Raw genomic sequence first — 20,563 nt, 5'->3', positions numbered from 1 at the left:
ATGAGGAGTGGTGTATAATGTGAAACTTTTCACCTAATTCATCAATTATTTTATTTTTAATGTATAGGGAATTATTTGTGAGGATGGCATGAGGTATGCCAAACTAACAAATAATATGGTTTAGAATGAAGGAAGAGATTTGTTTTCCCGTAGAGTCAGAAAGTGGCACCGCTTTGACCCACTTGGTGAAGTATTCTGTGGTGATGATAGTCCATTTATGTCTACCAAAGGATGGAAAATGGATGGCTCCAATTAAATTAAAGCCCCATTGATAAAAAGGCCATGGTGTGGCTAAAGGGTTGAGTTCTTAGGCTAGTGCATGAACAAGGTTACCATGGATTTGACATTTTTTGCAGGTTTTGACATAGTCGATAGAATTCTTTTCCATGGTTGGCCAAAAATAGCCCATCCTAAGAATCTTCTTTGCTAGTGTGAACCCACTGCAGTGTGACCTAAAAATCCCTACATGGACTTCCTGTAGAGTGACTCTAGACTCATCCTTTTTGAGACATCTAAACAAAGTACCATCAAGACCTTTCCTATAGAGTGTATTAGCCACCAAAGTGTAACATGAGGCTTTTTGAATGAAATTTCATTTTTGGTTATGTGAGAGGTCAGACAGAATTCTATTATCACTGAGGTATGTGATGATGGGGTTATACCAAAGGGAATCGGGAGTGTTTAAGTAGTAAATGATAAGGGAGTTGAGTTGAATAAATGTGGGTTGAACCACCTCTTCTACTAAGAATTCATACCACTCATGCTACCTTGGGAGTTGGAGTAAGGAGGCCAAGTGGCCATAGCATCTGCTACTCTATTCTTCTCTCTAGGAATTTGTTCAAAATTAATATGAATGAAACATTCATTGAGTGTGTCAACCATATGTTTGTAAGGAAATAACTTTCCATCTTTGGTTTGATAACTATTGGTGACTTGATTGATGATCAACTGTGAGTCTCCATAAACCTCTAGCATAGTTAGTTTCCATTCTAAATATAGCTTAAGACCCAAGGCCAAAACTTCATATTCTGCCATGTTGTTAGTGTAGGGGAAAAGCATTTTGTAAGACTTAGGGATGGTAACACCTAGTGGCATGATGAACCATAAACTGGTGCCTAATCCATGGTGTGTGTAGGAACCATCAAAATAGAATTTCCACATTACTAGCTCTATTTGAAGAATGTGCATATCTGGGAAATCTTCTAGGATAGGATTTGAACTCTCTATAGGTGCATCTACCAATTGATCGGCAATAGCCTATCCTTTGATTGCCTTCCTATCAACATACTCAATGTCAAACTCACTTAGGATCATCACCCATTTAGCCAATCTACTGGTTAATGCTATTTTGATGAGAAGATATTTGAGGGGGTCTATTTTGGATATGAGCTTGACTTTGTGTGTTAGAGAGTAGTGACATAAATTTTGGTAAGCAAAAAATACGACTAGACAACCCTTTTCAATAAAAGAGTAATTGAGCTCATAACTGGCCAAGGTATGGCTGATGTAATAGATAGCCTTTTCTTTTCTTTGGCCATTTTCTTGCACTAGGATGGCTTTGATTGATTTATCCATTACAAAAATGTACAATAACAAAGGTTTGTGTGGTATGGGAGGTACCAACACAAGCAAATTCATCAAGTAGGTTTTGAGTAAGTCAAAAGCCTTCTGACACTAGTCATCCCACTTAAAATTTATATCTTTGTGTAACAAGTGTGTGAAAGGTATACACTTTTCCACCAATTGAGAAATGAATCAATGAACTAGTTGAAGCCTACCTTGAAGAGAGCATAACCGACTCAAGTCCTTTGGAGGTGGCATATTGATTATGGCTTGAATGTTTTCAGGGTCAACTTCTATCCCTTTGGCTGAGACAATGTATCCTAGGAGCTTATTTGATTTGATGCCAAAAGCACATTTCTTGGGATTGAGACTAACTTTGAACACTTCTAAGGAAGGTGAATATCTTGGTTAGTATGGGAAGATGTTCTTCTCAACTATGTAATTTGGCAAGGATTTCGTCTACATAATCTTCCATAAAGATATACATCATATTGTGAAAGATAGAGGTTCTAGCCCATTGATAGGTAGCCCCAACATTCTTTAGGCCAAAGGGCATTACATTCCAACAATATGTGCCCACACACAAATAAAAATTATTTTCTCTTGATCTTCTAGTGCTATCTTGATCTTATTATACCATGAAAACCTGTCCATGAGTGAAAACATGGAATGACCTATTATTAGATCGACAATGGTGTTGATGTTGGGAAGGGGGAAATCACCTTTGGGACATGCTTTGTTTAAATCTCAAAAATTGATGCAAATGCGTATGCTGCCATTCTTCTTTGATATGGGAACAATGTTGGATATCCATGATGCATATGCCAAGGGCCAGATGAAATTGGTGCTGATTAACTTTTCTAACTCTGCTTTGATTAATAGAGCTATATGGGGATGCATCTTTCTAAGCTTTTGTTTTACTAGCTTGGCCTCTGGAGAAATGTTGAGATGATGGAGGATTAAATTTAGGTCTAAGTTGAACATGTTAATTTGCATAAGACCATGCAAAGTTTATCTATCTTTCCTCAAAGAAGTGAATGAATGGCTTTCTTTCCTCTATCCTTAAGGACTATGCTAAATAAATGACCCTTGGTTCTTTCTCTGTGCTGATGTTGACTAGTTCTATTGGTTCAATCAAAATAGAAGATCTTTCCTCAAAGTTTTTAGGTAAAGTATCAATCACCCCATCCATGGGTGCCATAGTTGGGTTTTCACCTTGGGATGCATCACTTCTATTTGTTTCCATTTTTGGATTGCCCCCTTAAGGGAAAAATAATTGTTTGTTAAATGCCCCTTGTTTTGTGGTAGGTGAAAATGTTCTTGTCATTCCACCATTTTGGTTTGACTTGGGGTTCATAGGGTTTGGCCTCAGGAAGTACAATGAGCTCATTAGCCAAGAGGGTTTGCAAGGCACTCTCGTAAGACACCTCGATAAGAGTATACACCTTGGGTATATTGGAGGATTGATATCTACGGGGAGGGGGAGCTTGATTGTAAACAATTTGTTGATTAGTCATCAAGGGGGTTTCTACATTGCTTTGATAGAACAGGCGGGCATTGTTTTGTTGAGGTGCATCTAGGTTAGTGTTGTTGACAATAGGGTATGATTGGTTTAGATGGGATTGGGTTTGAGTTTTAACATGGTTGGATTTGATCATCCCATCATTAATGGTGTTCTTGTTGTTGTTTCACCACCATGATTTTTTTTTATCAGTGGTCCTATTAGAGGAATTATGAGTCTGCGTGGAGTAATTTGAAAAGCCCTTACCATCTTTTAATAGTTTAATGATGTTATTATTTAGTAAGGTCTCTTCTACCTTGGAAACATTCTCTAAGGTAGTTTTGAAATATTTAGGCCCTTGGAGTTGGTGCCAATAATTCATTGGTTTGGAGAGACTATTAATGAAGATATTAGTCTTCTCTTTATCAGGTATGTCTCTGTGATACTTAGTGAAAGTGTGTCTCCACTATTGTAAAAAAGTTTTAAATGACTCGTCGGGGAGTTGTTCCGAGTTGCATAGGTCGATCATTGTAACTTCTCTTTTGATATTGTATGAATATTGGGAGATGAACACAAAAGCTAGTTGGTCAAAGGTTTTGATATTGGAGGGTATCTTGGAGAACCACTCCATGGCTTGCCTGCCAAGGTTTCTAGGGAACAATCACATCTGGTACATTGTGTCATGGACAAATTCCATACTTAGGGTATAGAATTGTCTGAGGTGGTCTTGCGGATCCAATGTGCCAAAATATTTATCATACTTTGGAATTTGTACATTTTGCGAGAAATGAGTGAAGGTAATGTTCTTATCAAAGGGGAGAGGACACACCTTTTTGAGGTTGAATTTTGATGATTGTGTTCTTCCTCTCTTCGTTCTTTCAATTTCCATTTGTAGGTCTTGTAATTTTTGTGTGACAACATCTAGGGGTGACTCCTCTTTGTCTCATTTTAAGTTAGTCACATCAAAATCAAATGGAAATTTTGCATCTTGTTGTACTAATGCTAGTATATAACATTCCTTATGTTTCTCGAGTATCTTGTCCATGATGTCGACAAGCTCAAGATTTTGTTGGAAATCTTCGATCTTAGTTTTAATAATTTTGTCATCCCATACATTAGATGAACCCATTGTGGCCACAAATTCTAAATTTTGATTAAACAAGGGTGATTTGTGAATAGTTGCGTTCTATGGGCAATCTGTTATTGTAGTAGGCTCAAGGAGATTTAGAGGTTTTGCGCTTGATGGTTCTATTGGCTATTCTAGCACTCACTCCAATAGGCGATTGCTTCAATTTTTGTAGTTGTACCAATTTTATGCGGAGGCATGAAATGTGAGTTAGATTCCTTTAGTTCCTAGGCATTTTTGAAATGTGAGGATTTTTATTGACTGCAATTTGTCTGTAGTAACAAACTAGGTTGGACAAGGCATATGCCAATGTTGATAGGATGAGTTTCACTTTCACGAAGTTAGGTAAGGGATGAATGTGTGTCTCCAAGCATTTCTAGCTTGATGTGCGAGAGGAAGTGATGATAACTGTTGGGTTGATAATGGTGTTTGTAGCTCTGCTTGTTTCAAAAAGATGTTTTTGGTCAGATATGAAATTTCTCAGACTATGTAAAATACTAGCAAGGAAAAGGGTATCCAAATTGGTCATTTGTTTGCAATTATTATGCATGCAGATGACTTCTGTTTTATGTTTTTTCTTAGATGTGTCATAGGATTGGTCAAATACACTATTTAATTGTCATATGCACTATTTTAATGTTCATATGTGCTATTATAATTGTTATATGCACTGTTTTATGATTTAGATGCGTCATTCTGCTGGGAAAATGTGCTATTTTAAGGCTTATAAGCACTTTTTAATAGGAATATTCATTATAATAGAGATTAGAAGCATTATAGGGATGTTCAAAAGCATTTTTTTATGCAGTATATGCACTAGTTTTAGGGTTGTTCAACAATGTCTTCGTCTTGGACTTGGTTTCTCGATACTAGTTTGAAATTCTTCTATCTAAAAGGATTGTGGTCTACACTGGTGTTTGTTATTAAGTTTAAAGAACTTCTAAGCATGATAGTAGTAAGATCAAAACATAATGTAAAACCACATGCACCTAGTAAATGGAAGAAAATGACTTTCTAACAAGGTTATCTAAAGCCAATGACTAGTGGGTCTTATTGTTTAATCAACTATGTTCGGATTTACCTCTCTTGTGACAGAGAGCTTCCCACCAATGCTAAGGAGGTTTGGGATAATCCCTTATGAGACTACTTGAGGAAGGCTATATTTTGAATACGGGTGGCTTGCATTCACTTAGGAATACAAGATTGGGATGAAATCCCTCGCACTAGCCATGCTAAGGCAACTTGGGAGGTAGCCTTTCTATGGATAGATAATCCTACCTAGTGAAAAGTGAGAAATGGAAGTCACAAATAGGTTTGGGAATTTTATCACTCGAGGAGAGTGAGAGCATATCCATACTATTTTGACTCCCCAAACAAAACAAACACAAAGGTTTAATCACAAGTGCTTATACTACTGAAGATAGAGGGGCTCCTAGTTATGCTATGTGTGGATTCTTTTCCTTGTTCAATTGTAATCGATCTTTACATAAGGTCAAGAATTTTGATCAACTCAAAGGAGTTGAGAGCATAAACCTACTTCTATTTTGGATCAATGAGATTGAATGCTTCTATTAAGCTATGTTTGGAACTTTGAAATGCTACACTTTGTATTGACAAGAGTTGAGGTCCACTTACCTGATTTAGAGCTAGCAAAGGCTAGGTGCTTTTAGGAGGGTCTTCATTCCTATTGCACGTTGTCTTCAATGTGGAAGATTTTCATTAACTTGAAAGGGACTTGTAATCAAATGAGATTCAAATCTAGAAGTTAGATTTAGGAAACTATAAATTTTACTAGATGTGCAATAGAAATACTCATATGTGTTACAAAAAGCCTTATATGTACTATTTAATCTGGTAAATGCACTACAATAAAATTAGATGTGTTGTAAGAAACTTTGTATGCAATTCAAAAATCATTAGATGCATTACAAAAAAATGTAAATGTGTCACAGAAAACCTCAAAAGTGCTATATAAAGATGTAAATGTGTTACAAAACAATCTAAATGCACTTAAAAAAGATTAAATGCATTAAAATAGAGTTTAGAAGCGTTAGAATATCTCTTGAAAGCATTATAACAAAGCTTAGAAGCATTAGAAGATTCAGATATGACCCTTGTGTGTTTGAAAAGACCTTGAGACGTTGTTCTCACTGATATGAGGCCTCCCAAACACTACAGAACCTATATTTGATCAGATCTACAAAGAGAATAGCAAGAAACATAGATCTATACTAGAAATGAAAAATTAGATTAAAAAAATTGACAAAAGAGAGGCTTTTAGTTCAATCCCCATGGTGGGCACCAATTTGTACACGGTGTGAACATGTATTCATGAAACTTTAGTGTAGAATGCAAATAGACTGATGACTAACTAAACTAAACCCAAGATATCATCATCCAAATGTAATCTCTATGAGTGTCTCATGTTTCCCTAACTACAACTACTAAAATAGCTCTTAGACTAGCATCTTAGTGACAATTCTAGAATCAGAGTATGCTACAAATGTAGATCTACAAGAATGCATGCAAGATCTATGATTATAATGCATGCTATAAAAATGGATATGAAACAAGCTAACATGCAATAAATGATTCTAAATTACATAAAAGCAATACTACAATTCTATGAACTTGCTAAAATGATGAATCAAAATGTGCCTATAGTGCAGATGCCTAAAACTTGGGTCCTTTGGCTTTTGGATTTCCCTCTTATTTATAGGATTTTAAAAGGGGTTGGGGGTAAGAATCAAGATTTTCACATTTGACTAATGGGTGAAAGTGAAACTAAAAATATCTCATAAGAGACCAGAAGGAAGAGTCCAATAGACTTGGTTTTCAGGATAATTAAGGATATTTCTAATTCTTTTAAAATAAAAAAGGGAGTTTTTCAATTTTGTGAGGATAAATGATTTTTTGTTTTAATAAATGTCTTATTTATTCTCAACACTTTGTCTTTTTCCTCCTTTTTTGAATTTCATTTTATGAATTTGAATTATTTTTCTCCTCTTTTAAGGTTGATTTGGTATTGTCAATTTGATAGATAATTAATGACTTGATGTGATTTTTTGATTTGAAAGTCTATTGTGTTTCTTCTCATTTTCTCTTTAATTTGCATTAATTGATAGGAATTGCGTGATTTAGGTTTTTGCCAACTTTCTGGTGTCTACAATTAGGAATAGTCTGATGGAAATAGAGAGGTTCCTAGATTCCTTTTGTTGGAATAACATATGTATAGGTTTTAGTAATATTGCTAAAAAACAAGATAGAATTTTTATCCAAGGGGATCTAACAAATCAATCTAGCTCCTTTATATCACAAATTAGACCAGTTTCAGGTTATGACCACTTCCCAATAGATCTTAAAATCATTGTGGATAAACACCTTGACAATTGCCCTTTTATGTTTGAATAGATGTGGCTTAAAGATGAAAATTGTCATAAGGATATTAAGTGATGGTGGGAAGAGACTGAGGTTAAAAGATTCAAAATATTCCGAGTAGTTAGTAAATTAAAAGTCATTAAATGTAGGTTGAAGTAATGGAACTCAAATTTCTTTGGTCGTATTTTTGAGGATAAACTTACCTTAGAGGAAAAGCTAGAAAATCTCAATAAGGAGGTTTCGGAACATGGCATGAGAGAACCATAGTTCTTAGAGGAAAATAATATTATGCAAGAATATGAGGACATCCTTACCAAGGAAGATCTCTTTTGGAGACAAAAATCTAGAGAAAATTGATTAGAAGAAGGAGATAAGTATACTAAATTCTTTCATAACAACTCTAAACATACATGTATGATAAATCACACCACATCTATGAAAGGGGCCAATGGTTTAGTCAAAGATACTTTGGATAAAATCAACATGGAAGCCATATCTTTCTTTGATAATATTTACAATAATTTAGAGTGCTCAAATTTGAGAGTGCAACAGGACATCTTGGGAATTATTCCCAAACTTCTATCTTCATACCAAACAAAAAACTCATTAAGAAGTTCACTAAGCAAGAAGTGGAGTTAGTACATTACCAAATGAATCTAGATCAATCTCTAGGACTGGATGGATTTTTGACAACCTTTTTTCAAAAATGTTGGGATTTCATAGATGACATTACTAGTGCTTTAGATTGAATTAGGAACTCAGAAAAAATCTTAAAATGACGTAGGGAGTAAAGAAATAATTAGGGCAAAGGCACACCCAACTATCTAGACCACCTTGCAAGAGTTAACACAGCGAAAATCTAACACATAGAATCAACAACCAAAGGAGGAAGAGCAAACACTTTCATTGATTCTTCAAATATTCAACATACATGCGTAGCTATAAGGCCTTTTGGGTTACAACCAAACAAGTTATAGCTTTCAAATTCACAAACCAACTTTAGTTTTGCACTCTAGATGCATAATTCTTATCCCCTGCCCACATAGTTCCCTAAAACTCAATCCTAGACTTCCTTAAATACTTGCCAAAATGGCTTACAAAAGATTCTAGTACATAGAAAGGCCACAAGTCTACTTGATGCAAAGACCAACTAATAAACCCTTACATTTAAATGCATAATCAAGCCACAAGTAGGCTCACATCAGATATTAACTACCTATACTAGAATTAAATACAAGAAAGGTTGGTCCAAGTTAGAATGAGACATAGACTACTCGACAAATGAAAGCTTTTCAAAATTGACACTCGACATCTACACAAGATCAACATCTAAAGAATCGCTTAGTAGCAACTACAAACTCGACATCCTCCAACACTCGAAAACCATGGAGAACTCAATAACCAAAGGACCACTCGACAACCAAAGGAATCACTTGGCAGCAATTAAGAACTTAGCATCCAGTAAATGCTAGGTAACAACTACACGCTCGACACCCACTAAGAACTGAACACCAATTGACAAAATGAATAAAAGGTGTAGGATTACAAGGCAATCTAGGATGCTCTTGCATCAGACAACTAGGGTTGGAGAAATGATTCTCTCGAATCATGTAAGTATCACAACCTTAGCTGAATCTAACTTAGATTGCAAAATCTATGTAGAATCTTCAATTGGTTTGTTCTTCCACTTTACCAAATATTCATAGTAATCTTTCCCTCTTGTGCTCTTATTAACTCTCTGATCTAATATTTGTTCCACTTCTTCAATTTTCTTCTTAGGATAATCTTCTGATACAACAACTTCATCATTTGACTCATGATACTTATATAAATCAACAATATTGTATATATGAGATATATCCATGTCATCAGGTAACTCAACTTCATAAGCATTTCCATTGTCAAACTTCTTCAAGATTCTACTAGGTCCAAACTTCTTCATCTTCAACTTACTATATGTTCCAACAGGAAATCTTCCTTTCTTCAAATGAACCATCACCTCATCACCAACTTCAAAAACATAATGTTTTCTAGACTTATTAGCATTCTCCTTGTACTTGTGATTACTTTTTTTATCCTCAACTTCACTTTCTTATGCAAAGATTCCATAAAATTAGCAAATCCTTCTCCTACAACACTTCTCTTTTCTTCACCAGCAATGTCTCTCAAATCTAGTACTCCTCTAGGCTAAATTCCTATAACAATCTCAAAAGGTGTCTTCCCTATACTCCTATTCATAGAATTATTATATGAAAATTTAGCTTGTGCCAATACCAACTCCCAAATACTTGGCTTATTCCCAACTAAACATCTCAAAAAATTACCCAAGCTTCTATTTACAACCTTTGTCTGTCCATCTATCTGTGGATGGAATGTGGAACTAATATTCAACTTAGTACCCATCTTTTTCCATAAAGTATTCCAAAAGTAACCAACAAACTTATTGTCTCTATAAAAAATAATGATTCTTGGTAATCCATGGAATCTCACAATCTCTTTAAAGAAAAATTTAGTAACATGCTCAATATCTGATGTCTTCTTACATGGTATGAAATGAGACATATTAGAAAATCTACCCACCACAACAAATATAGAATCATACCCGTTTACTATTTTATGAAATCCAAGAACAAAATCCATACTGATGTCACTCCAAGGTTTTTCAAGAATAGTAATAGGTGTATAAAAACTAGTATTCTGACTTCTTTTGCAACTTGATAAACTCCACAACTATTCACAATTTCTTAACATCCTTATACATTTGTGGGCCATAATACTTATCCTTCAACAAACTCAATGTCTTATCAATTCCAAAATGTCTAGCCAATCCACTACTATGCTTTTCCTTGATCAGATTCAACATCATAGAACTGATAGGAATACACAATTGAATACCTTTGAACAACATACCTTCTTGAATGAAATACTCATCATACTTACTTATGCGATCTATTAAATTTGGTGCTCTGCACTCTCTCTATGCCTGAGAAAAATCAGGATCAGTATCATACAACTCTTTCATTTCATCAAAACCAAGAACTTTAACCTTCATGTTAGTCAATAAAGAATGTCTTCTGCTCAATGCATTAGCAACTCTATTAGTAACTCCACTCTTATGCTTAATCACAAATGTAAAACTCTGTAAGTACTCAACCCAATTCATTTGTCTCTGATTTAATTTATGTTGACTTCCCAAGTATTGTAAAGCTTTATGATCAATATACAATACAAACTCCTTAAGAATCAAATAATGTCTCCACTTCTTCAAGGCTTGAACAATAGCATACAACTCTTGATCATACACATAATATTTTCCTTTAGCATCATTCAACTTCTCACTAAGGAAAGCAACAAGTTTACCTTCTTGACTTAATATAGCTCCTATTGCACTACCACTTGCATCACATCCAACCTGAAAGACCTTATTGAAATCAGACAATGCAAATACAGGCAACTCAACAACCTTTTGTTTCAAAGTCTTAAAACTCTTATTAGCTCCATGTGTCCACTTGAATTCCTTTTTATCTCCTCTCATTGTCTTAGTCATAACATTACAAACAACACTGAAATTCCTTATAAACTTCCTGTAGAAACTAGCCAAATCATGAAATGATCTTACCTTACCCACATTCTCAGGTGTAGGCCATTCCAAAATAGCTTTAACCTTCTCTAAATCCATTCTCAAACCATCAAATGAAATAAAAAATCCCAAATACACAATCTCCTCTTGCATAAAAGAATACTTTTTAAATATTAATCAACAACTTCTCCTCTTTCAACTTCTGCAATGCTTGTCTAACATGCTCAAGATGTTCTTCCTTAGTCTTGCTAAATATCAGAATATCATCCAAATAAAAAATCACAAATTTACCCAAGAATCTTTTTAGAACTTCATTCATCAACCTCATGAAAGTACTAGGCACATTAGTCAAACCAAAAGGCATAACCAACGATTAATGCAAACTATCTTTTGCCTTGAAAGCAGTCTTCCATTCATCACCTTCTCTAATTTTGATATGATGATAGCCACTCTTCAAATCAATTTTGGTAAAATACTTTGCTCCACTCAAAAAATCCATTATGTCATCCATCCTTAGCATAGGAAAACTATATTTCATTGTAATCTTGTTAATAGCTTTGGAATCAGTACACATTCTCCATTCTCCATTCTTCTTAGGTATCAATGCAACATGTACAACACATGGACTCAAACTTTCTCTAATCAAACCTTTCTCCAACAACTCATGCACTTGTCTATTAAGTTCTTCATTATCTATAGGTGTCAATCTATATGTTGCTTTATTTGAAAAATTAGCCCTAGGAATTAGATCCATACAATGACTTATACTACTTATTGGAGGTAAACCATCAGGTATGTCCTCTACAACAATCTCTTTATACTCATTCAGCAAATCAACAATTTCTTTTGGTACTCGGCTGCCACTATCTGCTATTACTCAGTCATTACCAGCTTCTGCTACTTAGTCATTACTACCAACACTTGGTCCTCTAGGAACTATAGTGAAACAAACTTGATTATTCTTTACTTCCTTTTCAAATTTTGTTCCATTAACCATGCAAATTCTCATAGTAGTACAATTAGGCAGCACTATTTTCTTTTTCTCATTCACCCAAAGAGTATATTGATTCAATCTTCCATCATGTATAGCATATCTAACATATTTCCAAGGTCTACCCAACAAAATATGACAACAATCCATAGGCATAATATCACACAAAACTTCATCAAAGCAATGTCCAATCTTCAACTTCACAAGGCATTGCTCATTTACCAATATCTTATGCTCATCTTTGATCCATGAAACATGATAGGGCTTAGGATGTTTCAACCTTTGCAACTGCAAATTTTTAACCAACTCTTTTGATGCAAAATTTATAGAACTTCCACTTTTAATTATCACCTTGCAACATTTTCCAGCTATCTTGCATCTAGTCTTGAAAAGACTCCTTCTAAGGACAGGTTCCTCATCACTTCCCTCATTACATAAGATTCTTCTCAGCATCAAATTTTCTCCAGCCTTAGGTCCACTTGTTGAACCCTCATCATCTCCTTGAATCACAACATTTCTATTACCTTGCCAACTTTAAGAGGATCTACATTCAAAAGATCTATGTCCTTTACCACATTTGAAACAATTACCATGAAAACCACTTCTAGAATAAGAATTACCTCTTCCTTGATAAGAACCAATACCTCCTTGGTAAGAATCACCACCTTTCCACTTAGTCTTTCCTTTTTCATCATTCTTCCATTCAGACTTGCCTTTATCTTGCACAAAATTGTCAGATCTACCACCTTCTCCATAAGATCTACCTCTACCTCTTTGTCTTTGTTCATGTTTCTTTGTCAAGATCTTCAGAACCTTCAAGGCATATTGATATGCTTCCTCCACACTTTCGAATTTCACAAAAATTATTTCATCTTGAATTCAAAATCTCAACCCATTTATGTACCTTACAATTTTCTCAACATCATCATCCACATGTCTAGATCTGATATCATATCTATAGAATTCCTCAATATATTTCTTTACACTCATGTCTCTTTGCCTCAAAATTTTCATCTTTCTCAAAAAGCTAACTTAGTAATCAGCTAGAAGGAATTTGATTTTCACTTTGTTTACCATCTTCACCCAAGTTTTGATCTTCTCCTTTCCTCTCCTTTGTTTATCAGTTTGCAAATGCTCCCACCATAGTGAAGCATGACCTTTCAACCTAGTAACTGCAATCTCCACCTTCTTATTATCAAGAGAGTTTTCACACTTAGAGAACTTCTCCATTTTAGAGATCCCCAACACAACATCGGTGTCCAATTTTCCATCATAAGAACAAATTCTACATCAAGCTTTGAATTTTCCCTGGACAACACTCTCAACAACTATGCTTCATCTTGATCTTCTTTAGGTTCTAGATTAGGGTTCGGTGCTACTATTTCATCATCAAGATGTGCTCCTCTCCTCTAGGCTATCTATGTAGCATCTAATCTAGCTGCAATTTGTCTCAATGTATGTAATATTTCATTATCATCATTTTCTCTACCTCGAACCATCTTTATAAATTAGGTTCTTGCAAGATCATAACCCTTTGCAAGTTACAAGTCAAATTTTTAGATTTGCTAACACACAACCAAATTCACTTAGGGTTCTACATGATCCAATCACCATAAGGATGAACTTGGAGCTCTGATACCACTTGATGCAAGGAGTAAAGAAATAACTAGGGCCAAAGGCACACCCAACTATCCAAACCACCCTACAAGAGTTAACACAACAAAAATCTAACACATAGAATCAATAACCAAGGGAGGAAGAGCAAACACTTTCATTGATTCTTCAAATATTCAACATACATGCCCAACTATAAGGCCTTTTGGGCTACGCCCAAATAAGTTACAACATTTAGATTCACAAACCAACTTTAATTTCACACTCTAGACACATAATTCTAATCCCTTGCCCACACAGTTCCCAAAAACTCGATCCTAGACTTCCTTAAATACTTGCCAAAATGGCTTATAGAAGATTCTAGAACATGGAAAGGCCACAAGTTAGCCTAATGCAAATACCAACTAATAAACCCTTACATTTAAATGCATAATCAAGCCACAAGATAGCTCACACTAGATATTAAATTCCTATACTAGAATTAAATAAGAGCAAGGTTGACCCAAATTAGAACTAGACATAGAATACTCGGCAAATGAAAGCTTTTCAAAACTGGCACTCGATGTCCACACAAGCTTGACATCCAAATAATTGCTCAGAAGCAACTACGAACTTGACATCCTCCAACACTCAGCAACCATAGAGAACTTGGTAACCAAAGGACCACTTGGCAACCAAAGGAATCACTCGAAAAAAATTAAGAACTCAACATCCACTAAATGCTCGACAACAACTAAATGCTTGGCACCCACTAAGAACTCGACACCAATTGGCATAATGAACAAAAGGTGCAAGATTACAAAGAAACCCAGGATGCTCCTCCATCATAAAAGAAGTCAGCAATAATTTTATTGTTCTAATTCCATAAATTGAGAAAACTGAAACCTCTAATGACTTTAGACCTATAGCTTTGTGTAATACCCTTTATACAATTTTTATCAAAACTCTAGCAATTAAACTGCAAGCAATTTTACCAAATCTTATTAGCAATGAACAAACTAGTTTTGTCCTAGGTCAGTCGATATATGATGGGGTCATAATAGCTCATGAAACTATCCACTTAGTACATAATAAAAAGGCTTCAAGCATGTTGATTAAATTAGATATCAAGAAGGCTTATGATAGAGTTGACTAGAGATTTTTATGTGACTATATGGAAGCCTATGGGTTTTCTAAACAATGGATAAATCTGATCTTCAAATGTATCTTGATGCAAAAGTTATCTATCTTGGTTAATAGCTTGTTGGAAGGTTTCTTCAATATTTCTAGAGGGCTAAGACAAGGGGACCCAATCTCCCCATCCCTCTTTATTCATATGGATGATGCTTTAGGTAGATCTATCTCTTGAGCTAGGATGGATGGCCTTATTCAAGGTATTTCTATGACTAGAAATTTGGAACCTAACACCGCTGACATTTTGCGGATAATACTATTCATTATGGGCAGAGTACTATTGAGGAAGCCACAACTTTGAATGGCATTTTGAAACAATACTCTTTAGCCTCATGCTAAGAGATCAATAAGAGAAAATCAAATATCTTCTTTAATACTCATCCTGTAATAGAGGAATGTATATGTTCCATGTTTTACTTTAATAAGGGCTCTCTTCCATGGAAATACCAGGGGCTTCCTCTTAACTCAGGTACACAATTAGATGTAATGTGTGAAATATAAATCAAGGATATAAGACCTATGTATACAAATACATATAGAGGGAGGGGAATCAAGGAGATGATTCCTTTCAATCCCAATTCTAAAGAATTGGGTCTAGAGAGATTAGTACTAACCCAAACAAGTAAGGATCACTAATGCAAACTAGGTCTAGGGAGAATAGGGGATAAGATATCTAAATCCTTGAAAACCCTAGATGAATGTAAGAAGCTAAATCTAGATATCAATAAGTGTGTTGAAAAGATAAATAGGAAAAGGGACCCACCTTTGGAATCTACTTTAAGCTTGTTTTTTCGATCGTAATGAATGGAAGTCGTTGAATTGGAGCCTGAAACTGCACAATAGAAAAAACCCAGAATTCTTTTGGCAATTTGTCAAGGGTGAACTAGATCTTCAAGGAAAAATGGATCATTAGGGGTGCAATGAACCCATTATTGACTATATGCGGTGTTTATTCTAATTTTGTAATTATGAAGAAAGCTGAAAATGGTTCTTAGATATGCAACCTGTTAATCAATTCGCATTCTAAAACCTACAATAAGAATGAGTTTTATTGTTAATGGGGGGATTACCTCGATCAAAACCTTGTTTAGAAATTAACCTTGAATTGAAATAATTGAAATAGCATGAGTGTAAAGTAAATGTATGAATTCACCTTACAATAGTAAGATCTCTCAACTTGAATGTAACAGGATCAAGAAATGAAGATGAATAGATGTAGAAGATGCAAAAAAGGATCTTCAATGGATTGAAGAAGATCTTTAAGATAAAATCCTTTAATTTCTTGAATGCTTGAATCCTTGATCTTCAATAGAAGAAAGATTAAACACTTGACAAATTTAATGCTAGAATGATTGAGTGCTTGAATTTGTGAATGCATGAACACTTTTGAATGAGACATGAAAATGGAATAAATGGAAGGGTTTATATAGAGCTTAGAATTTACTAACTCAAAAGGTTGACTTGCCTAAGAATTAACACTTGGAACATACTTGGACATGGGACCCAAAGAGGAGGCCCAAAATAGGTCCCAATCAGGGGTGTATTGTGCCCCTGATTGACCCATTATAGGAACACTATGCCCCTAATTGATCTATCATGGGTACATTGTGCCCCTTATTGGTCATGGGTGCACTGCATCCCTAACAACTAGGTCTCAAATTCCTTTAAGATCCTAAAATAGGTCCTAGAGATGTAGTCATTATGGTGCAAGGAGAATATTCCAAGTGGATAGATGAAGGGAAGGATGACCTAGGATAATAGATCCTACCTCAAGATTAAAGCTATGAAAGTAGGAGCTTTAAAGAGGATCCATAAGGTTTTACCCCAACTCTACCTAGGACAAATGACAAAAAAGGGAAGAAGGAATAAAAGACACAAAGAGATTGATGATCTCAAATTAAATATGCGTTAAACCATCATTGAATTAGAGTGTATCCAATTTAAGATGGTACATTTATCTCCCACTTTAGCAAGAGTATGGACTCGATCCAAACTCTTAGTAAAGTAGAACACAAGGCATAATATACTTTCATTAAAATCAACAAGACAAAGAATTCATCAAGCCCACAAGGGTTAAATACTTTTCTAATTGTCAAATCATAATGAGAGATAAATTAAAAATTGAGAAGAAAGAAGAGAGGATTGATAATGGCACCCAGTAGAGTGTCCACCCTACTATGAATCAATGAAAGAGCTGTTACAAAAGATGACATTAAAATAGTCTTATAGGGTGGTAACTTGCTACTCAAACAATCAAAAGGCCCACCCATAGATCAACATTACTCGTATCACCATGGTAAGGTCTAATAAAACTATGTTACCCATGTATGGAACTTAACAAATTGTTATGTGTTATCCATAGATGAGATTTAACACATGTGCATGTAAAGGAAAGAGAGACTCAATTTAAAGGATGCTCACTTCTTGTATTGAATGTGTACATGGAGAATCCATTCTTTAGGATTGTGCATAATATATAAATGGATTCCCGAGTATGTGCATTTGAAAAAGAGGATGAATTAGTAATGCATATATTTGAGGATAACTTAGGAAGCATACTAAGCAACTAGGGCTAAAGTATCCCAAGATATACTCATAATTTGCATTGACTACCCGATGACTAGAATGCAAAAATGAGAAGTGTGTGTGACCCCATGTTAAAGTCATTTCTAACACTTTAATAAGAGCAATGGTTTTAACGAAGTACACAGATAGTCATCGAAAGATGTTTCAACTATGAGATGCCCCCACAAGAAGACAAATGAAGGGAAATAAGAATGTAACATGCAAGAACAAAAAAGGGATGTACTAAATTTGGGGTCAATGTGATCATATGATAATATGTAAATCTTATATCAAGTATGAAATGTTATCATCCCCCAAAGGAAGTACAACACAATAGAAAAAAGATACGTAACAGTTACGAAGAAGAGTCTTTTTGGCCCACCACCATGGAGACCAAAATTAATTGGTGCTTCCATGTCGCAAATCCAAGCAAAAAACACAAGGATACAAGTATGAATGATTGCAGATCTGCAACATAACATTAAACAATGGATAGAAGAAGTAAGATACAAATAGAAGAAGGATACAATGCTTTGATTCCTTTATCACCACATCCCAATAGAGAAACAAGGTTTTTTTTTGAAGAAATCTAAAAACATATTAAGCCACATGATACAGGGGAAGCACATAACAATAAGAAAACACACAAAAAGCTATTATGCTAGAATAGTCACTTGAAGCATGTTGCACTCCTCCCCTATCTTGATTGATAGTAATAAGAGAAGCTAGATAAACTACAAGAGCAGCTATATCCAATACAATAGGAACACTAGCAAAATCTAAAGGAGTTCTCTTAGGAGAGTCACTATACTCAGGTGTATATGCAAGTGTAAGTTGTAGAGAAACCATGTTAGGTAAATCAACATCAAGATCAATAATCTCATGCTCATTTTCATATAAAGTATATTCCTCATCTAAATTAATAGCAATAGAATCCAAAATAGGAATATACATTTCATGATTAATTTCTTTAACAAATATGGGCTGATGAGAAGTATTCATACAAGCTTTACCATGAGCTTGGCAGTTCTTTTGACATTCACAAACATGTTGATCACACTTAGTTATATTAGAGACTTGTTGAGAAGATGAAGGATGATAAAAAACCATAGATTCCTTACATTTTTATTGCACAAGAGCAGGAAAAAAAGAGGCTGAGATGTAGAAGGAGAAACCACACTAGGAGGAGCCATACTAGGATAAGGATCCCACTAGAAGAAGGAACCAAACTAGGAGGATCAATAGATGCAAGAGGTGGTTGACCATTAGCCATAGAGTAATGAGAAGAAATAGGTGCAGGTAAAAGACCCCAAGAAATATCCCTAGGCATACTTAATTCGAAAATCTTTCAACATTTATGAGCTTGATAAGTACAAGAAATATAATTTGGACGAGTAGAGTAGTAGGAATAAAAGGCCAAAGGAAATATAGAGTAGCACAATGTCAAGGTCTAGAAGGGTGATAAAGGCTATGATTAATCATCTTAATCTCACCATCATAAGGAAATTTAATGCATTGATGAATAAGAAAAGTAATGGCTTACATGACAGTCAACCAAGGTAAACCAAGCTTCTCTTGGAACTAATTGGAAGTAGGTGATGGGAGCGATTTATGTCCCAAATTATACCATATCTTAGCCTTCGTATAAGCCTTCACCCTCATCTCAATCCCCATTTTATATTCCATTTTCTCCTTATAAGTTGCATATGATCTAATTTTTATGAGTAATATTTAATCTAGTTATTAGATATAATATGTGAATAGATAGATGAAATTGTATTTATCTGACATGTTGATAATATGTTATGGTTCTTCCTGTCACATTTGAAATGAAAATTATTGTGGATGATGCTAGCCTACAACCTTGTCATGTTATCATTTAAAATATTTATGGACTGGAAAAAAACCGTGATGCTTTCCACCTCATATTTTTTCTAAAGAACTTCATACATAGAGAGAAAATCCAAGCTAAGTTAAGTGCCAACAAATAAAAATGACCCAACATCAACAAATGTATCTACACATCTCACGTAGACAAGAATTTGTTATGCAACAACCATTTCAAACCATGAAACACCAACTATAAAAGATATTGTTTTGCTAGAACGATACAAATAATTGCCTATTCCTAGCATGAGATAAATTTCTATTCTATGCCACATTCTACCCATACCATTTCTGCAGTAAATCACGTAGAAGCATGAGCAATAGGGATGCTAGAAACCTATGATAATATAACCCTTGTGTATGCTATTATAATAACATTTGTTTCAATTTGTAGAAGTTGATACATATTCATTTTTTTGCCTATTGTTTATTGGTTACGGTCCAAAACCAAGTTGTGTTATTTTTAAGCAACATTAAATAACGCCTGTTATAATCTCGAAGCTATATATACAAACTCAAGTAGAGAATATGTATGGAAAACTTTTGATAAATAAATAAAAAACCTTACATGATAAAAAATTCTTAAGAAAGAGATGTTTTGAATTTCATCACTTAGCAAATTGGGAGGAAGGGCCCACTCTATAGAATGTTGGTGATTTCATTAGCTTATGTTTGGTTTGTTTGAGTTCTTTAATAGAATAAGGTTTTCCTTCAATTCAATAATTAGTTTGAATAAATAGTTCTACAGATAGATTAATATTATAACTAAGCAAGATAGTGGAATAGTTTATCAAGTATTCATTCATTTTCCTAAATTAATTGATATTGCAAATTTATTCTCTTGAACTCATACAAGAGATTATCAGTATCAATATGTGGACTAAAAAGAGCTTCCTTTCATATTTTTAGAAATTCAAGTTAGATTTCTATTTAGAAAACTATTGTATTATATTATTTTCTTATGCATGATGTTTGTTTGTTTCTTCTAGATTAATGTTCATTGGATTTTTAAATTGTTACATTTGTTATTATTGTTGTTTTTATGTTTATTTTTGTTTCTAATGTTCCTGTCGCCAAGAAGTGATAGTTCCTGTCACTATTATTTATTTAGTTTTTCATAGATTTGCTTCATGTCTTGTAGTTGCATTCATAATCCCTCATCTCACAACTATCATCCCTTGATGG

This window comes from Cupressus sempervirens, chromosome 3, assembly GCF_028749045.1.
Source record: "Cupressus sempervirens isolate cs-2001-9-10 chromosome 3, ASM2874904v1, whole genome shotgun sequence".
In the NCBI taxonomy this organism is placed as follows: Eukaryota; Viridiplantae; Streptophyta; class Pinopsida; order Cupressales; family Cupressaceae; genus Cupressus; species Cupressus sempervirens.
Note: the sequence above shows the minus strand (reverse complement) of the source record.